We start from the raw sequence: 21,450 nt of genomic DNA, 5'->3' as shown, positions 1-21,450 counted from the left end.
AATAAAAAACACAGGAGCACAGGTCTATTGATTAATGTCCAGATCAAGCATAATACTTATTTAAAAGTTTTTTTTTCTGTGTAACATGTTTTTTTTTTAAATCTTGTATACCCTTTCAGTAAGACTTTCAGAGGAAAACACATTTTTTACTCTTACACTGGCCTCTTAACAACAGCCTTAGAGGAGACTGACTACCTCAGATCTCTGTAGACTATTCCACATCTTATGTGGGAAAATCTATAACATTGATAATTGTCATCCTTGATAATTATCATCCACCAAAACTTTCTGGTTCATATTCCACAGCTTTTAATCAGGGACTGATTAAACTTTGCCACAGCAGCCCTCTGGGGTAAAAGCTTGTTAAATCTGAGGATTGTTTGACTCCTAAGTGGCCAAATTAGTGGATTTATGAAATAACTGGTGGTTCACTGAAAAAAAGAAAAAAAAAATCCATCAGGAGCAGGGGTGATGTAATTTAACTGAGATCAGTGATGCAAAAAGGAATTAAAAAAGTCATACTTGTGTAAAAGTACACCTTGCTGAAGAAGTCCCCCCCACAACAAAACTAACATAATTAGAAAGTTGCATGCATGCTACAATTATGTAAAACACATAAGTAAAGTGACAAAATATTGCAGTCAATCTAATGAGTCACAATAGCAGATGCAGGTAGGCTTCAGATTTATGAGGTTTCTTATTCTGTCTTTCTGAAACATTCTTCACCTGCAGCAAAGAAATCTTATTTAAAAAAAAAAGTCAAAACAAGTTTAGTGCCATTACCTCCTACATACATCTTGGCTTGTAGGGCATACAGATTAACTGATGTGTATCGAAAATCTGTTACAAGAGCCAGAGATTCGATGACAGCAAACCACAAATCCAGTTCAAATTCTGCCAATCACTGGGAAATGTCAAAAGGGCAGTCTGGTTGTGTAACCGCCTCCCACCAGCCAGCTTGCTATTCTCTAATCACATACCTGCTCAACCCATGCACACCATTCACACAGTAAAGGTTATGTCGGGACCGATGAACGCTGCATGAAACTTTTACAATTGCAAACTCACTACACAATAAAGAAGATGACGTGTTCACAGCTAATGCTACATCTAATTCTGCCAGGTTACTGAACAACATGTGCCCATACAGCATTGCTGAGAATATAGAGGAATAACACCGAATGACCCACAAACTTAAGTTGTTATCATATGTGCACTCCCATCTCCTGAGAATCAGCTCCCGACCTCCTCCTGAACGTGCCCACAGAGCTACAAAGAGGAGGACTCCTCTGTAATGATGACTGTTTTCGCTCTGATATCAATGCAGAGTCTGGAAACAGTGATGGAAGTGGAGAAGGTTGATAGATGCAGAGATTAGCTGACTCCAGTGTGCCGACTCCACAGCAATTATCATTATGATTGAAATGATAGCATTTGTGTTCACACATACAGCTCCTCCAGGTAGTTTGTAGTTAATTGCAGAGTTGCGGTTCATGTGTGAAGAGGGGGTTGAGGTAAACAGGCTACTCAGCCAGCATCATTTCTGTGAGAAAAAAAAAAAAAAGACTAACTGACATTGTTCAGTGCATCAGCGTCTATGTTTTAATTGTTTATTTATCAGAAGACATAATTTTCTGGGCTACTTTTGTTTAAGTATTTGAAATAAAACTTGAGGGAATAACTGATTCACTTCAGTCACATTTTTATTATTAAAAAAGCAAAAATATCAAATCTCTATCAAAGGTGGATCGAATCAAACCAGCATTTTTGTATCAAATGGTGGGCTGTGTAGCTAGAAACACGAATCTTCTGAGAGGTGGTCTTGTGACCATTATACATACAAACATGTTGTAGAAATACAGTATGTAGGTGTTCACAGAAGAATTGCCATGAAATCAGGGAAAAAAATGATAGTAATATCTCAATATGTAGTGATCATCATGAACTATGTGTGTACTATGTGTGTAGGGCTAATATTTTCCATCTGATATAAATAAATACAGTAAACATAACACAGATGTAGCATGCATTATATCTAGTTGAATATTTTGCACAAACCTTGGCGCAAATGTTTCAATTACCATCTATGGCAAGAAGAGAATACACTATTTACCACGGCCATTTTTTTTATCCACACATAGATATACTTGGATAAAACATACGACTTCTGGATACATGCTGTAGAAAGGTTATTCATGTCATGCATTTATATTGTCAGTCTTCATTTAAATTTTACTGTTTATGCTGGTTTGTACATTTACATGGATGGCCTCAGTTAAACGTATGTGTGGGAAAAATCACAGATGTTGGTCAATGCAACGCTTTTTCAGTGTTTAGACAGAAAAACCAAACCAACACAGGAAGTCAGCGCATTTATGAAAAGAAGACAAGGAGAAAAGCTTACAGCCATCAGGAGTTACAGCACCACTACCACAGGCTGAACAATGTGAGACTTACTGCTCAACCACATGAGCCAAATCCCAGCCGCCATGCAGAGTAAGTATTCAGTGTTTTTTTGTTTTTCTGTATCATCTTAATTCATCCCTTTGCATTCAACACATTTTGCGTGTAATTAACATTATGCCTAAAACTAGCCGAGGATTCTTCAAAGTATGCTTAAACAACAGAGGGAAATTGAATTTCCCCAAGGGGGATTTAATAAAGAAGTTCTTTTTCTTCTTGTTCAAAAAGTGGGTTTAGTTTAAACACAGCAAACTTAAACATACATAGATGTTGAAATACTGTAGACGCTAAAAGCACTCGGCAATCCTCGGCAATCTAGCAGCTGTAAAACCTGAGAGTGTAGTGGTATTTTAATGGGCTTTTTAATTACTGCCCCCAACATCTTGTATTTTATCCTTTCATAAAGTGGCTTCATACATTTTGCAGAGTCACTCAGACTCTCAGATACCAAGAAGGAGCACAGATGGAGGTGTGATGGAGGCTTTTGCCTTATAATTATAATTCCCACCGCTGCATTTTTATGCCACTATTAATGACTGTGCTCCCTGTTTGCAGCAGTCAGGGTTTGATGCATTTGTGTGTTGTAATCACAAGGACCCATAATTATCTGTCTCACTTGGGCTCAGCTCTATCTGAAAAATGGATCTACTAAGAATTTAATTTAAAAGTCAAAAGACCCCCCTGTTGCTGCTTCATTAATCTAAAACACAGCTTTTCATAAATATATCTGCCTCAGTAACTTGAGTGGTGAGCTACATCTTTTTGAAACTCTTGGCTCGTAAATTAAACCGCTGATAATATTACAAGGGAGGGCACGGGGAGCCTCCTTCCTTTCCCAAGTTAATTGAACTCCAGCTTTTCTGCTGTGACAGCCAATACTCCCACTGTTCTGGGCACCTCCTCTCTCAATCTTCGTCATGCGGCAGAGTCGGTGCCCTCATCAGTCACGAGGATGCCAGAGTCTGTCCGACCTGTACAAACCAGACTACCCAGAGTTCCACCATGCTTTATACGGCATGTACTTCATTTATAAATAAATAAAATCACTCTCTCTTTAGGAGCCTGTGACTCAGTCAGGGTCAGCTCTGGTCAGAGATGCCTCTGATCTGGGCTTCACAGTGGACTAACCCCACAGAGACAACACAGAGGGCGTACTTTTATCCCAAATATCAATAATGTTGGCATCTGCAGATGATGGCATCAGATTAGTGAGGAAGGCTGTTTCTGATAAGACTCCAAGTTTACTATGAAGAAAAGTTACTTGCATTTAAGTTATTGGTTTAACACCACAAAAAATGCAAAAAGAGAAAAACATCTCAATTCAAGGCAACTGTCTTCACTAAATATTTGATTTTTGAATTAAACTGAAACTCAAAAATCTGTCATTTCTTTACTGTCACATATCATAAAAATTACCATGAGACATATAATAAAATGGATAGTTCACCCACGAGGGAAAATTCAATCATTCCTTACTCACCTTCATGCCACTTGAAACTAAAATAAATGCAGCATGAAATCATTAATAATCTTTTGGAAGGAGCAGATGTTTATAACACTAAAATGAGTAATATATTAATAGAGTCTGGCAGGAAGTCAGGAGTTTTCTCAACTTTTTTTTCCAGTGTAGCATGGAGGCCTGTTTACAATATGGTTTGAGATTAATCCATGATCTTAGTTCATGATAGGATCTTGGTGCCACAGGGAAGCAAACGAAAAGAAATAATTGGGTTTGGGAGAATAAAAACAGCCACAACTAAAAATTTAAACAACCCGACAGTTCAGTCGCCGAAGGCTAGAATCAGTCAATGAAACAACATTTAAAAATAATGTTCAACATTTGACAAACAACAATAAGAATGTAATATTTTCTTTTCCTTCGAAAGCGAGTAGATAATAAGATCACAAGTAGAAATGGATGGAGGATGGCAGCTATTTTGTGAGAAAACTGCTGCAATTATATGCAATCATCATGTATAGATACACCTGTTCTGAAAGCTGAAGGATAGAGGTTAACAACAATTTCAGCTACAGTTCATTAAGTACAAAAGCTCTCAGCTGATTAATGGGTCTTCACTTACAGTTGACCTTTTTTCATTCTTTTTTCTTTTTAAGCACAACCTGAACCAGTGTCGAAAAAGTTTGCATTTGTTGCATTTTCTGTGGGTATCAGCTCTCAGCAGTTCAACATACCAACTGTCTGCTTTTATGAACGAGAAACCCGTATCTCTGAAAAAGTTTCAGTCTGGTTTATAAAACTTAGAGCAGTGCTGAAACCGCTGGACCAAAAACAATAAATGATCGACCTTCCTTTATCAGCCAATGAGAGAAATCCTTTTCCAGTTTCCAGTTTTCGTGCAGCGATCGATACAGTTGCAATATTGCTTAGCAGACTTAGCAAGCACCGAGTGGCTGTTACCGACACAGCGCTTTACTGTTTAAGCCTTAACTCTCTGGGAGAAAAACTTAAGCCTGTGTGACTGTAAAGGTCATTTCAGAACATCTCTGCAGGGACTCCCCTTTTCTTTATTGCTGGTTTTCACGTTGTCTCTTTCACGTCTAATTCACACTCACAATGTCTATTTCCACTTTTATGTGGATGACACATATTTACTTGGGCAGTGACCAGGCACAAATGTGCTGTGGCCTCAGCTGTCTCTAGGACTTCCATTACTGCTGCTGTTCAATCCAAAAAGTATCAGAGATCTGTAAGTGGCTGCTAACATAACCAAACCCTACAGCCCTCTATATCTGTATGCTACTCAGCACAATCCTGTTTAACAAACTGGCAACCAGTTGTGTGATCGCACTCCCTTCACTCAGAAAAAAATGAAATGAAAACATTAAGCATGCCTCCCCAGAATAAACTCTTTGTTCATGTGTAGTGTCCCTCCAGGATTACTGTAATTCCCCTTTCTTTGCAAATGTTAAAATACATCTTTCTCCCACTAAGCCTATTACCCATACCCTGGCATCACTTCATTGGTTACATCCTAATTTTAGAAGTGATTTTAAGATGTTTCTGATTACTTTTAAAGCAGCAGGAGACCACCATATGTGCCAGCTTGCTGGCTGTGATCTTGTGAAGTGCCTGTTTTGGATGTTCAAAAGTATAAAGACCAAACAAGATCAGCCTTTGTGATTCAGATACCCAGGAATGTACTCATGGCCCAGTTCCTTAATTATCAACACTCTTGGAGTGCAAGACCATTTCTACTAACAATCTTAGATTTATACAGGCTTTGTTCAAACAACACTTACATATACAGGACGGTTAAGAGCCTCGTAATGTTAATGTTCACATGCTAGAATAAAAAATTTGAAGATATAAAGACAGAAAATAAATGCAGCAATTAAGATCATCAAAGGAGCAGAAAACAGTATGTGGATTCTACTTTGCCCTTAAATATCACCTGCTTCGCCCATCACACGTTAAAGGAACAGTGTGGCATCCAGTGAGGTTGCAGATCAAAAGCAACTGAATACCCTTTGGCTCACTCTCCCCTTCCAAGCATGTAGGAAAATCTCTGGTTTGTTTTAACAATTAATCAGAATTTTATCAAAATCACAATATGGCCTATAGCAATTTCCAAATAGCAGGCACAATGCTGCAAATATATCATGGCCTACACATCGAACACTACAGACTCAGGAAAGAATGCTTTTTTTTTAGCACAGATCTCACAGAAATCACACCATAATCATGATTTTCCATGAAATGAGAATAATGATGTAAAAATTATGATTCTCTTTTAGTTTCACAAATCATATCACTATTGCAGCATCAGTCCAAAATGATTACAATTAGATTTTTTTTTTCAAAATCATTCAGCCCTAATCTATGGTGGCTGCAAAACTGGCTCTCCTCTGGGCAACCCTGCAGAGCCACATGGCACCTTTTGTTTTCAGGTAATTATACACCAATGAAAACATACATTATGATGAATGTTATATTGCATTTCTGCCATATTCTGCCAACAGATCCCCACATATCGTACACATAAGACCTTAATGTCTGAAGTTTTCTGGATGTGTGTATCCTTCCCCTCTAAAGACAAGAAATTAATCATTTTTTGGGCAATCACCAATCAAAATAAAGTTACACCTTTTGCCATCAAAGTCCTGTGCAGTAATGACTGTGGGACCTGAGAAATGATGTCTATCATCACTAAGAGGAAGAAGAGGAGGATCTACACCTGAGATATTTGAAAACTGAACATGTCTGTGTGCTCACAGTGACTGTTGGTCCAGTAGCAATTATGGAAAGTGCAACTGTGGGAGTAAACTTTACTTACTTTACTTTTCTCTAAAAGTTCATGTCATGCTAAAACACAACATATGGTTTGTACATACTGTACATACAGTATGAACATACACTCCAGCTGTCTAGCGACCGACTGTGCAGCGTACATCACCAAGAGTAAAATATGTTTACTACAGCCACAACCAAAGGAGGAAGCATGTAATATCACTGCCATCTTGGCACTCTGAAGGCATCACAACCTCTAATTACTTTTGATATAATTTGACATGAAAAACACTGCCTGTAGAGTCAAAGAATCAAAGGAAAAAACTGCCACGAACTAGCGTTCAGACAAACAGCATTGCAAAAAACCTCTTCCTCTGGAGAAAAATTGTGTTTTTTACTTCCTTTTCACACTGGCTGAGGTGTGAGTACATGCTGAGCTTATCTGGTGCCCTGAGCATAATTTTGTCAATGCAGGGCATAAAATGAACGCTCTAAAAATTGGGTTAATTTCAGAAACTATTAACTTTTTCCTGTCACTTTGGCAGGCAGGTAATTTGCCTCTGAGGAGTGCCCCAGAATAGCCCCAACACAAACATTATTCCTTGACTGAAATTGATTGAACATCACTATGGTACAATTGCCACAACACACTGCAGCCTCACCAGCCAAAAGTAGTGACATGTGAAACACACCTAGCACTTTCTAAAGTGAACAGTGTAATTTTATGCTTTACCTAAATTGTTGTACAGAGTTGTAAAATCCTGCGTCAGTGACATATTGTCCATCTGGGCAAATGCTGCTCGGGCCCATCAGAATGGATCATCATTGTACTGATAATAATAATAAAATATAATAACCTATTTGTCTTTGATAATTTGGATTAAAAACTACTTTATGCATGCAGTGCAAATCATTTGAGACTGGCCTAATTGTACCTTTTAAACACAATCTCATGTTCCCTTCAATATAGAGAGTGGAAAAGTCAAGTGAGGACGGGAACTCAAGGTTAAGTGGGTATAAAATGTTAGGCCAGGCTTGAAGAGAATGAATCAGGGTCTGTCACTGTCCTGCGTCAAAAAAAACCTCTGCAGTGTTTGGGCATTTAATAAGCCTTTATACTCACTGATCTGTTACTCTGACCATCCTTCCTCATTTTACTGCTGCTGTTTCAACAGCCTGTGTGAGGCTGTGCACCACTGAGGCAAGCAGAGGAGCTTTGAGCCAGCATGCTCACAGTGCCAAAGCAAACATGCCAATTATGTTTATATGTTCAACATCTTAGTGTAGTCTGTTAGTATGTGAACAGTAGCTAATTGTCACTGAACACAAAAGGGCAGCTGAAGCTGGGTATGTCCATGTGCATGTCCATAGTTTTGCATATACTTAGTCATAAACCACCATATGTTGCAAATTGAAATTTTGACCTGATGATAGCGTGATGAATCGAAAAGGTGATTACAATTAATTCTGAGAGGGGCATGACGAGCATATCAGATTTCACAGAAATCCATCCAACACTCAAAACCACAAATGTCAACTTCATGGCGGTGATGGAGGAAAAGTCATGGGGTCACAAAAGTCATTCGGATCACCATGAATGACCTGTATAATTTTCATGACAATCAATCCAATAGTTATTAAGATACTTCAGTCTGTACCAAAGTAGTAAACAAATGGATAAACAGTCACATCATTAGTATGACTATAAATGGCTATTCAGAAATGATGTGTAGTATAGAAGTAAAAATCTAAATACTTTTGGCTTTCTGTGTGCAAATATGTAAGCATGCATACGCAAAAGAAACGCTGCAGTATATCAAGTAAAGAAGTTTGTTATACTCCACTACATATATTGAGTTTTTAACATATTGATAAAATCAGGTTCGCTCCATGTTCCAATGATAGGAAGCAGTGTTGCAACAAGGCTTCAATTTATTTTGAGGATAACCAGGTGACCCGAGAGAAGAGCAGAGCTTGGTGGACTCACCTGATTGATATGACATTGATATGATGCAGCCACGCCATTCAAGGAACTGCAATATCTGGGAGAACCTGACAATCAGCACCGACTTGTATCACACACACCCAAAGACAAACACTAACTAATTTATTTGACTACAGGGAGCACCAGGAACTTTATTGTCCGCCTACATTCTCTCATATGTTGCACAATCTTAAGCATGATTTGTGTGTGTGTGTGGGTTTCAAAAGCAGCACCTGGTGCCACTGCGGGATCCACACTGCGTTTCAAATCATGAACATGTTCCAAAGATTAGAAAAAGGAATCTCTTGGGCCGGTTGCCAGTTGTGGCTACCGCGACCTGTTCCCACATAGATTTGTGTCTCCAGTTCTCTGTGGCGATAAATTGTACTTGCTTGGTCTCCAAAAGTTTGTTGGCACCACCTGCTATAAATGAAAGTGACAGAATACTGATAAATAAGCCTGTAAGACCAATTTTATATGTTCTACTATATGAACACACTGTAAGTTTTTTATAATCCATCTGTTTGTTTTAATAATAACTGCCTACATCAGCTGCTCGAATTGAAGACACAAAAATTATTAAAACATCTGAAACATTTGCAAATAAATTAAAAACTAGTTTCAATTTCAAAATCAAATTTGAATCTCATGCCAGACATAAAGATGTCGTTAGCAGAAAAGAAATAGAACGTTCACTGTAGTAACAGATGTTATGCTGTAATCAAATCAAACTAATGCGCTAACCAACATGTTTGTTTAATTTGGAGTCCCTTCCACATGTGCCACATAATCATTTTTCTTTCTGTAATAATACTATTCCTTTTAAGAAGCAAATTAGTCCAGCAAAACAGCATTGACGGTGCAGCTTGTATCAAATGCAATGTTTTGTAGGCAAGACTATGGTCAGTATGGTGTAGGAAACCCATATAAGTGAAGTCTTTCCATGGGAGAAGTATGGGTACTTTGTGCAGGAGATTTGTGGAGAAAAAAAACACACACGCCACAGACTTAATGGATGATGCTGAAAACTACATTTAACCATTAGCAATGTCTCTAAAAATACACCCTCATCCGCCGAAGAGCAACAAAAAGTACAACCTGAGTCATCTTACAATGGACTGACGGTAGCTACATGGAGCATATGACGGGCTTACTATACAAAAGCTCAATCTTATAACATGTACAAAAACACAACTTCATAACTTTATTCACTGATTTAGGTGAAACTGGTTCATGTTTGTGGAGAGAATACTTTCTGCTTTTCCTCCTGATGTCCTCTGGCTGCTCAGCTTCAACTCTGAGTTTCCTGATGTTTTCATGAGAATCCTGATTGCTTTACTTGTTGCTTAAGCAGCTAACCACTAACTGCTGTTAGCTCGGTTAGCCATGCAGCCAACAAACAAACCAGCTTGGTACTGTACTCCTTGTCACCAAACACCCATTTGGTCTCGGAAGCGGTGTTCAGTTCCAGTCTGGGCGCGTTCTGCTCTCAGTCCTGATAGAGTCAGTGGGGTTAATGGACTGCTGCACTGTAGCTGAATGGCTGAGGGGGCGTTACATTAGCACTCATTCAGCGCTATTGGGTACTACGTTCCTTCCTATAAATATGTGGAAGCAAATAGCACACTGATTTCCATTACATGTGGACTTACCCTTTCACCACTAGAAGAACCAACACAGCTTTGAGCTGGTACTTCATGTTGGGAGTTCTGCTGGTGGAGCGAAGTGGAACAATCCAGGCAAACTAAAACTATATGTGAAAAACTCTCTGGAAGCCTTTACTTTACTTGTGTGTTATCTTGTAGCGTTCCTAAAAACTCTGTCCTTGCACTCTTGGCACATGACAGTCACATTTTATGACTTTTGGAAAGGATGCAATGCATTAGTGTATGTCCTTGATCAGACCACTGACATCCAGTACAGTACAGTATAGATGTCAGTGGACTGTGCATCATAGATTTAACACATACTTATTATAAGTAACCCTGCCTAATACCATGTCAAGCAGTCCAAGACCTTCATCTACTCCCTTTAAATAGGTCCAAACCTTTAAACAAGAAAGCTACTGCCAGGATATAGAGAGCATTAATTACCTTGAGTAACATGAAGTGGTATGTTTGACCTAGCTGCAGTGAAAAGAGAAGAGAAAGCTTGGATCTCTGACTTCAGTCTCATCAATATCAGATAGCTGTGTGTCTTTCTACAAAGCTACAGTGATAGATTTTCGATATCATGAACACATTTTAAGCACATAAATAGCAGGGTTGTTTTTAATATCTCAGTTAAAGAGAGTACTCAAAAGATTTGAATAACATTCAGATTTTTCAGAATTAGCAGCTTCACATGGCAGATATAACCATTTAGATGTACAATGTGTTTTACATCAATGGTAAAGGCGAGCAGGAGAAATAATTTTGTTAAAATTTGGATTTTGATTTGATTTGAAGTTTACTATGTGCATCACAGTAATCTAATGTGAAACTGAACACGCCTTAAGTCCTATATTCTCCATCAGTATGCTTCTCGCAGGAGGCCGTGTAGCCATGTGTGAAAATCAGAAAATTGGGGCATCAGTGTAAAAACTGAACACCGCCGCTGTATGACGCTGAAGTGTCTGTAACATTCCCACACAAAAATGCCTTCTGTCTGAAGCTCAAATTTCAAGAACCAAGCTTTTCATCTGTGATGTCGTTCTGATTCACAGTCTGGAGCTGCTCCACTGATAATGAATAGGAGGCTGACTTTGTGCATTCCTAGAACATTAGCTTGAGAGATGTCTTGTGTATTGGAACTGACTCCTTTGCTATCATTTTTAAGCAATCGCTCATGCAACTGTACACTGAAATGACATCAAAGATGGGGCAAACTCATCTCTCTTGTTTCTAGCTTTGTAAGCAAGTGATGAAGATTCACCACCACAGCCCAAAGGGTAAAGGTATGACTTTTATTTTTCTAAATTCTGACAGCTAGATTTAACCCAGACAGTGTTTCCTGGTCACATTAAATGATATATATACAAAGTTTTGGAAAAAAAACTATGCCACCTAAAATTCAAACATTTATAAATCAAAAATGTACACATTCTTTCTGAAGAATACATCATTCTCTAAGAACTTAAACAATTCAGTGGGGATCATACTGAGTTGTCCCATGTGGACAAAAATAGCTGTGTGACACATTTTGCAAGAGTTCCAGTGTACTATGCAATAACCACATTCAAAACTAAGAACAGGGTTTGCTTCAAAACATGACTCAGTACTTTGGAGTCACTTTATGCTTTTTCACTGCCTCCATTTGGTGCAAAACCTTAAGCGAGTAGAAACTTTCTGATAAGCTTTAAGCCCCATAACAGCCTCTGTTATACAGGCAGACTCAAGGCAATTAACAATGCAAGTTTATTAAAAAATAAAATTGCACTCATCAACAAGTAATACGTCTATTGTCGGTTTTCTGCATTAAAGTAAGTTCATAAATTTATGTGACTGAGAAACAATGATTCCTTAATTGGCTAAAGGCATTATGAGTTGGTACACACAGCTAAATCTCTTGGCCATTTTCCAAAAACTGCTCTCCCACTAAAGAGGCTGTCTGCCTACTGCCCAAATAATAAAATAAACACAATAAAAAAGTAAAATAATTAAATAAACAAATCTTGTCGACATCACGTATCACATTAAATATCACTAATACACCCCAGGTGTTCCAGCCAGTGTTCAAAAATATAGAAAAGACATGGGAGGAACTGACCAAACACAGGCTACATATGAAATCTGTTCAAACTGATTTCTTCCGTGCATGATGGGATGTCATGCCCACCTAAAAACAGAAGGCTGAGAACACCAGCCTACCTCTCAATCTCACTGTTGTTACTGACAGGTGTTTCCTCCCATCCTGCCCCTCTGTATCGACAAGAAACCAGGGGGACTGTGTGATTACTGTCTGTGCCTAACAAACAGCTGAGAGACAAAAAAAAAAAAAAAAGCTGATTCAAGAGTCGCTCAGGCTTGGCATATAATCGTGTCGCAGATAGTAATAAGCACATTCATGATGGCCCAGCAGCAACTGTCATTTCTTATCTTTGTAACATTTTCTCAAGGAATTGATTTCTAATTATGGAGCCGTTAAACAACTAGACAAAGGCTGGGCTCATACTACAGGAGTTTTAAAATCCTAACTGATTTTGAAATCAGGTTGCATCACGGTCACAAGGAGGAACTTAACAGCTTTCCGTCTCTCTGATCTCAAGCGAGCTTTGAAAACAATGGCGCATCACACAGTGCAGGATATTATTAAGATTACAGTGGCAGAGGGTGCACGATCCCATGTGATCTCATTGGGAGGCAGATGTAAACAAAACAGAGACTGGCATAGTGCAACAACTTGCTGGAGTAAAGCTTTCGGTGAATAAAAAACAAGAGCAGAGGGCTAAAGGAGTCTTAATGAGAAACTGGTTGGGGAGACGTGGTCAGCACAGGTTTTCTATTCTTCAACAAGAACTATGGGTGAGATTCTGAATGTCAGATTTAATATCTGTCAACTGTAGTATGCTAGTTAATGTTAGCCTCAAGGGTTAATACTGTCAGCTGCTCAGACGCTAACTCTCTTTCATTGGCTATTGTGATTCCGCCCAGAAAGATCCAAGAGTACTCTACATCCAGATTTTAAATATCAAACATGTTTGAAAAATAACAGGGTGGCCCTGATGAGTGTGCGAGCAGGCTGGTATTTTTTAGACTGGATTTGTAAAGCCCTTACATTACCAGATACTCTGCGCCAAACATCAGCACTGACCAAGGTCTCTCATTGTCAGGAGGGGTGAAACTGAGGTAAATCAGCCCAGAATTCCTGTAGTCTGAGCCTGGCTGAAGAGTCTATGGCCAATTTAGCAGCTATGCAAGGCTGTACTTTGGCACAGCACTGCTTTGAACTAAATTCTAACATTGGTATAACATTTTTACAATGACAATACCCACATCCTGATGTCTAGCAGGTATAATGTGCTCCATCTAACATTTGCTAATTAATCAAAACACAAAGTACAGCAAAAAAGAGTGATGATGAATAAACTTTGCAGCAATTCATCCAATGGCTGTTGACATTTTTTCTTAAAACCACAAATGTCAACCTCATAGTGGCACTAGAGCAAAAGACAAGGGATCACCAAAGCCATTTGTATTCAGCATCTGTGAACCATGAACGTCTATACAAGATTTTATTTGCAGATCTATTGTGTAGATGATAATATAGATATTTCACTGTATAAATGAAACCTGTTGGCATAGACAGTAGAATAAATGGATGGAGCTTCCAGGTCTGAAAAATTAAGCCAATACAGACGTGCCTTAAACCTGCATTCTTTTTAATACCCAGCAGTGGGCAATTTCATTGGCTGCAAAAAGAAGTCAGATTGTGTGAAGATTGTGTTTTAGTGCGAGACTATTTTTGTGCCATTCTCAGTGGCATACGGGGGCTACAAAACTTAGATAAAACTGTTGAACACTGGTGAAATTTCAAGATTCTGTTATTACATTGCCTATTTCTGACATAAAATGTTTTCAGAAACATATTTTAGTTTACTGTTTAGTGCTGCCATTATTTCCTGCTGAAGAGACAAGCCAAAACCAAAGGAGGGAGAGAGAGAGTAAGAAGGAGCCTGTGAATATGGACAGATGTGCTGAAGTGATTTACAAACTTTTTGATCACGAATCGCAATTTGTGTCCCCTATTTGTGTACTTGTAAATGTACTTAATTACTCCATGTTAATTTATCATAAATAGTTGCAAGGGAGGGAGAGAGAGGCTGTAGAGAAGAGAGGGAGGGAGCATGTGGATATGGACAGGGGTATCAATGTGATATAAACTATTTTGATATGAATATGATGTTACTGTACAGTTGTGTGGTTTATCAGTGAAGTATGATTTACACTGCAGACTGAAGTCTCAGTGACAGACAGATCCGTGCCTCCTCTATGAAACGTCTGACAATACATTTGATTATTATAAACTATAATGAACTGTCCAGGCACTGTCGCTTCCTCCACATCTCCTGAATATATGTTGACATTCCAGTTTGTTTTCTGCTTTAGAGTAAAATGTTCTCAGACTGTAGTAAGTTGTTGTTTCTGACAGTCATATCTTGGCTGCCTGAAACAAAAAACATGAATATTGTGCACCATTAGTCATTATATAGACCGACCTGAAACAGTCAGGATGTTTTTCCCCTCAGAGGACAATATTTTATGAAAGATTACTCTTAGTGTGTTTGGTCAGGCCAGCTGATCAACATTGTCATCCGTAGAGCAGCTCTCAGCAAACTCCTACGGCTATTCATCATCAACTTTCCAGGTCAAGTGGACTGCACAGATTTCAATGTTACCTTGTTGTCGCAGAGGAACAACTGACAAACAGAGGCAGCTGTGGATCAGGGGATAGAGCAGTTTGTTGGGTAAATGCAGGGGCAGCAGGTTAAACCTCGAGCTATTCCAAGAACCTTGAATTGCTCACAGTGTGTGAATGTGTGTGAACAGGTGAATCAGAGGCACTTTGTAAAGCACTTTGTGCTAGAAAGTCTGAAAAGCGCAATACAGGGGCAGCCCCTCTTATGGTCACCATTTTTCAACCGTGACAGTCAGTCATAGGTAGGTTAGTGGTCATTATAGTCATTAAATGTTTCTAAATCTCTACAGCAACCTTTCTGCTTGCTCGTATTGCTTGAAAATAAGATCCAAACATTAAATATGAATGACCAATCATTTTAATGTCTGTTCAGCCTAATGTGAGGATTAAGCTAATCCACAGACTCATTACAATATGCTGGAAATTAATTGGCGAATGCTCTGTATCTTATTAACAGAGGAATGCAAATTACAAGCTGACACAAACAAATAAATCCAACAGTTCAGACAACCTCTAGGCTAAATAAGCCATGAGAACAGGTTTCACTAAAGTTATATACAGCATATATGCCTCCCTACAATGAAAAATTCTATTATTATCTTCCTCCAATATCCTGGAGAAACATAAATTCACAAACAGGTGCTACAAATTGTGGTATAATGTAGAATATACAATCAATATTTCATAATGAACGGCCATCACAGAGCAAGAACCTTGGTACTTTCGCTTGACAATGAGTATGTATGACTTCAAGGACTCACAACATTTGGATTAACCTCAGTTTCATTGCAGTGTTAACATTTATGATAAAATGCAAGCATCATTAAAATCGGCCCGAGTATTATTATGGTGTCCACAAACTTGGCATCATTGTTTCACTGGAACACCTCCAGGATCTCTCTACCTATGGTGTGATCAATAAAGCGTTGTCTCTGTGGCTTTGAGAGAGGAAAAACTCTTTGAATGTCAAGTGCGGGGGAGGAGAGGTAGAGAAAGGGGAAGGCATTCATGTCACTGTGTCGTTTTGTGATGATTCCAATAAAATATGTTTGTAAAAAATCTCATTTATTACATAATCTGTACAAAAAAAAAATCACTGTTTTGTGTATTTCTGGAACAGATGTTATTGTGGTGCTGCTCATGCAGAAGCCAACAAGTTACTTTTTACATATTGCAGTGATCTTCGCCTGCTCGTCTGTGCCACAGTACAGTGTGGAGAACTAGCAACTATCATTCTGCTCTATAGTCTCTTCACGTACATGTGGGGAGATGCTGCAGTGGAAGAACACTGGGATTCCCTTGGAGAGATGTGAATATAAAAAACACATATTCTATGATGACACTATTAATCTATGTTGACAATCTCACCATATTCTGGGGAAAACCATCTGAATAATGCAGTGAGGGTTGTGAGCTCACACCAGGACTAACACTCATAAAAAAGACATTTCTTTCGATCACCTTTATTAAAGAAATCTGATGAGGGAAAACAGAATTGTTTGACCGAATTTAGGCCTTTTCCTTATTTTCTCTGATCATGCATGAAGACATTAAGTTAGATTAAGCAATTTGACTCAGAGATTAGCATTTGCATCTCAGAGACTGTGCGTTTTACATCGATATTTAAAACCAAATAATGGCACAGTGCAGCGGAACACATGAAAGACCTGTTTATAGCATAATGACGATAAGCATGAAGTGATTTACAACGAGAACAGAAGTAATTATGCTGACCATTTATCTCCACAATATTCTGTAATTGCTGTTTTTATTTGCACATCAAACAGTAAAATGTGTTCTTCACTGCGAAATAAAAACAATAGCGTTAACAAGCCTGGTAGTCTAATTAGGGGCAAGTGAACAAGGAGGTATATACTGTTAAATCTGATAAACAAAGACCTTCAGAAGGGGTTCAATGTAAATTATGTTATGTAAATACAGAAAAATATAGATGTTGTTCTGAGGTAGTCGCAGTGTCACTCACTGCATGCCCCGCCCTCCTGTTTTGCTCTCTAATCCAGGAGGAGCAGGTGTTGTGCACTAATCCCCGCCTTTCAGCTGTGCTCTAATTATATATTGATGACCTAGCAATCATCAGAACTGGATGTGTTCACAGAATTGAACAGAGACCACAGTGTGTGTGTGTGTGTGTGTGTGTGTGTGTGTGAAACTAAGAATAGGGAACGGATAAAACGTGCTCAAACCCTGAACACAGACAGCATAGTAAAATAATTTTTAAAAAAGCGGATTTCACAAAAAGTGCAACACGTCCCCACTTAACATATCACTCAGTCGATCTCACACTGTAACGGCTCACAAACAGAGACAAGCGCATACATACACACATTTTTAAAATGCTCACATGCACGTGCACACAGAACAGCAGAACTCGTTTTGTTTGAGTAACAGATTCACAGCTCCACAAAATCAAATTGGCCACTTGGGTAGCTACAGCCCGACTCGCCCAGATGTTTTCTCTCCTGTTGAGCTGCGATTATTAGGCAGAACAGCAACGTCCAAAGTCCTGATCAGCAAATTTAAAGCAAACCTTGCAAGGATATTGATATGATTTTTAAAATTTTAGCCGACTTTAGGGAGTACAGGGTAAAGGTAACTGGTGTAAGGTCTAGGGTTGTACTATATGGCAAAAAAGTCAAATACAGATACTGTGATTGTGATATGATTCCTAATGAGTAAGAATTATCATTTAGCATGACAATTTTAATTTTCACTGTAAAAAAAAAATAAAATGATGATGTGACATTTTTTGGGGTCATTTGTTGGGATGAGATGTTGGTTGCAAAAGATGATGCCACTGGAGCAGCATGGCTCATGGTAGCTAATTTGTCGGTAGTCATCAGGCTAATGTCAACAAACAAACAGCAGGGGCAGATTAAATTTATGTTTAAACTGGATGTTCTGATTGAGGCATGGTGTAATGACAGTCTTTATAGTTTTATGTGGTTAGGTCATATCATTCTGACCTGCATTGCACATCATTTACTGCAGAATGGGAACAGAATTTCTCATTACTTTGTACACGTTTCTGTAGTACAGTAAAATGCATCCTTTTGTAATGAGCAGGCAAGAGTAATGAGTCTTCCTTGTGCTTTGGGTTCAATTAGATGTGTAAATAACAGTAAAGAGAAGTAGAAGTGTGTAGAAAATTGACTCAACAAGAAGCAATGCACGACAGCTGCAATCATCTCATTGTTATAAAAACAACCTCAGAGTGAACATCCCTGGGCTGTTGTAAGTCTCTAGCAATATTTGTTTGGTTTTTCTTTGAGTTTTTGAATGATTTTATAGTGAGATTATGAATGACCGCATCCTAAATGTAGCATTTGTTGTGACTGTCAGACTGTTTTTAGTGGCAGTGGTTTGCTTTGTCATTTTCCTATTTATGTGATGAAATTGGATGTAAGTGAATTTTCATAATTCGGATTCTTTCCCGAGATGCATCTTCCCACCTAGCAAATATAGTATATTACCCGGGTATCAACTAGGATGCAACTAATGGGCCTTTTCCATTGGCACTTATGGCTGAGCCAAGTCAAACTCTGCCCCCCTGATTTCTACTTCCACTACCTGTTATAAAGCCACTGTCTCCACCTTCAGGCAGGTAGCACTATTATAATGGAGATGCAAATCTCTGCTGCTTTGGGCTGACAGGCCGAGTCAAACTGAGTCAAACCAACGACGTGTATGGAAAGAGGGTGCGTGTGGCCAACAGTTAACTCTTTTCAGTTGTGGCAAACAATGGTGCAGTAACAGCCAGGAATCAAGACTTTTTCACCCCACCTAGCAAAAAAGTGACAAATTATCCCCTTGCTATTTGTACAGGGCTACACTGAAAGCCCTATACATCAATTTGCTCACCTGCTGACAACTTCTATTGTTTGAAACCAGTGGTATTCAGGGTTATAGGTGTTTGAGGATCATAGTAAGGCACAGTGCTGCATGCATCAGGGTGTTTGACTGGATTGTTAGTCAACTGATGGGCTAACCTTGGAGGAAATGTTACTGCCTTTCATATACAACTAATGGAAAATGACAGACTTCCCAGGTCGGTCTGAGGAAGTTCAGTTTTAATTATAAAAAAACAATTTTAACTACATATGCACAGCCTGTGCATTTATTCCTATTCACTGTCCAAAAGAGGCATTGCAAATTCAAAGATGATTTCTTACAGTATTAATCACTTTCCATATTTTAAAAGTTAGGGGTCTCTAGAGGTGCATAATAATGAATTGTGTATAATATAGCTTGCATTAACAGACAACATCAAGCTCCTACATTTGGTTAGATGTTGTGTCTGGAAACAAAGCAGAAAGAAAGAAAGGAAATAGACATAAAGAAGGAAAGACACTTTCATGTTTATGTAAAGGATGAGTATGATCGAACTAATGACAAGCTCTGTGGAGAGAAACAGTGCGAAGAATTGAATTAACTTTAAGGAGAGGAGCTAATGAGTCCACGGTGGCTGGGAAAAACACGTAGGCAGGCTCATCTCATTAATTGTTTAAACCTGCTAACACATTTAACACTTTCTCGAGCTGCCTCGGAGCCCTTCGAGTCCTGCAGGCAAACCAGTAGACACAGGACCTGGTACTTGTCTCAGAGGGAAAGCATGCGCCGCTCTTTGAGTGCTAGCCATCCTGGATGAGATGAGAGACCTTTAAAACAGACCTCATGGTATTTAGCATCTGAACTTTATATTTTCTCTGTTTGCCATTATTTCAGCTATGTCAAATCTTTTAGTGCTATGACGAGAAGAAAATGAAAGCAAGAAAATCAAAAGATTTTGGGGTTGGAGCACTTCCTGGACTGAAGGTGCTCTTTGGATAGGGACACGTACAAAAAAAGAGAAAATCAAAAAATACTCCAAGGTGCTCTTTCTTACAATTTTAAAACTAACAATTAAAATGCCTTTATTGTCATACCATTACATGATCACACTGTAAAAAGAATATTTCATTAATAGTTGGTGTAGTTAATGTAATGGTTCAAATGTCTCATTCAGCTTTCTGCTTTCATGATGGCAGCCTACTTTTGTGGATTATAACAACATGAAATTATATTTAATTCCCAAAGTGCATCAGTTAGGCTTCTACTGTTATTGTGGTTCTGATGCCATGATGTCCACATCTCTTGCTCTAATGCAAGACAGCACTGTATTTTGTTTTCGAATTATGTTTAATGTTAGATATATGCTCTGCCTGAATTGGTTAAATTGTGTTGTTTATGTTTTCAACCTACTGAACCAACCAACCAGCTAAAATTAGGTAGATAAATAGGTAGATTATTTTATTCAGCCCCAGAGGGAAACTAAATTGCCACCGCAGCCAAAGTACATGCAATAAATACAAAGACAAAATACACAAAGCACACATGAAAAATACACAGGATACACAAGGTACACCCAGTGGCAATGTAAATAAATAAAGTGCAGGCACTTAAGATCAATGGACCTTGAACACAGTACATAGAATATATATTATACATATATACATATACCACAATGAACTTGAATATATATTCTGATAATATAATATAATACACACAGAGAGAATAATAACCTATTTTTCCTGAAACCATATTATTAGGTTGTTAAGGAGCTGCATGTACATTTGGACAATGACAATAGTTGAGCTGAAACGGAAACTTGAGTTGGCTCACCTTAAAAAAATTAAGTTGCATTAATGCAAACTGTTGAGTTGCAAGAAATCACACTGTTAAGAACGTCAGACTTAAATCAACTGTTTTCGTCCAACTTGTTAACAGTATTTGAAAAAAAGAAATGTGTTACCAATTGAAGTGTTTTTTAAGTTGGTCCAATACTTCTCTTTTTCAGACTCTCAAAAGTCATACTTTTGACTCCATGAGCAGGGCTTGATGCCAAAACAAGTCACAGTTTGTTTGTTTTAAGGTCTATCATGACCAGGCTATGACAGCAAATGCATTTTAATTTTTTTAAAAGAGAGTGCCTTGGAGTTTTTTAGGGGGGGGGGGGGTTGTGATGAAAGAAAGGAGTTGACAATGGATCAAAGAAAGCAGCTGAAACACTGCAGAAGTTTTAAGTGACTCACTTTGTTCGTTTTCAGTCAGACTCTGCTGCAGTTGTCACTTCATTTTCTAGCAGACAGAGCTTTGTGGGGTTGACTTTGGTGCAAGTTCAGAAACGAGCGTGAAGAGGCGCAAGCAAGACAAGGGTGTTGTTTCCTCCAAAAAGAGAACTTTTTATCACATGAATGATGGGTCTTTGTGTTGGAGTATCACTCTCAGGTAACATTTACAGCACTATCTTATTCAAATTAAGAGTTATAAAACAATGCAAAGAGGAAATATATGCAAATTC

The 21,450-nt window shown here is 38.5% G+C and overlaps 1 protein-coding gene across 2 annotated transcripts in view; it reads right to left on the bottom strand.

Annotated features, from left to right (window-relative positions):
* LOC146315483 (protocadherin-15-like) overlaps positions 1-21,450 on the bottom strand; it is a 278,737-nt gene that overhangs the window by 148,402 nt on the left and 108,885 nt on the right. The gene's annotated exons all lie outside the window — the stretch shown is intronic.

Source organism: Lutjanus erythropterus, chromosome 14 (genome assembly GCF_056507025.1).
Source record: "Lutjanus erythropterus isolate fLutEry1 chromosome 14, fLutEry1.hap2, whole genome shotgun sequence".
Lineage (NCBI taxonomy): Eukaryota > Metazoa > Chordata > Actinopteri > Lutjaniformes > Lutjanidae > Lutjanus > Lutjanus erythropterus.
This window is presented reverse-complemented; position numbering and strand designations above follow the sequence as displayed.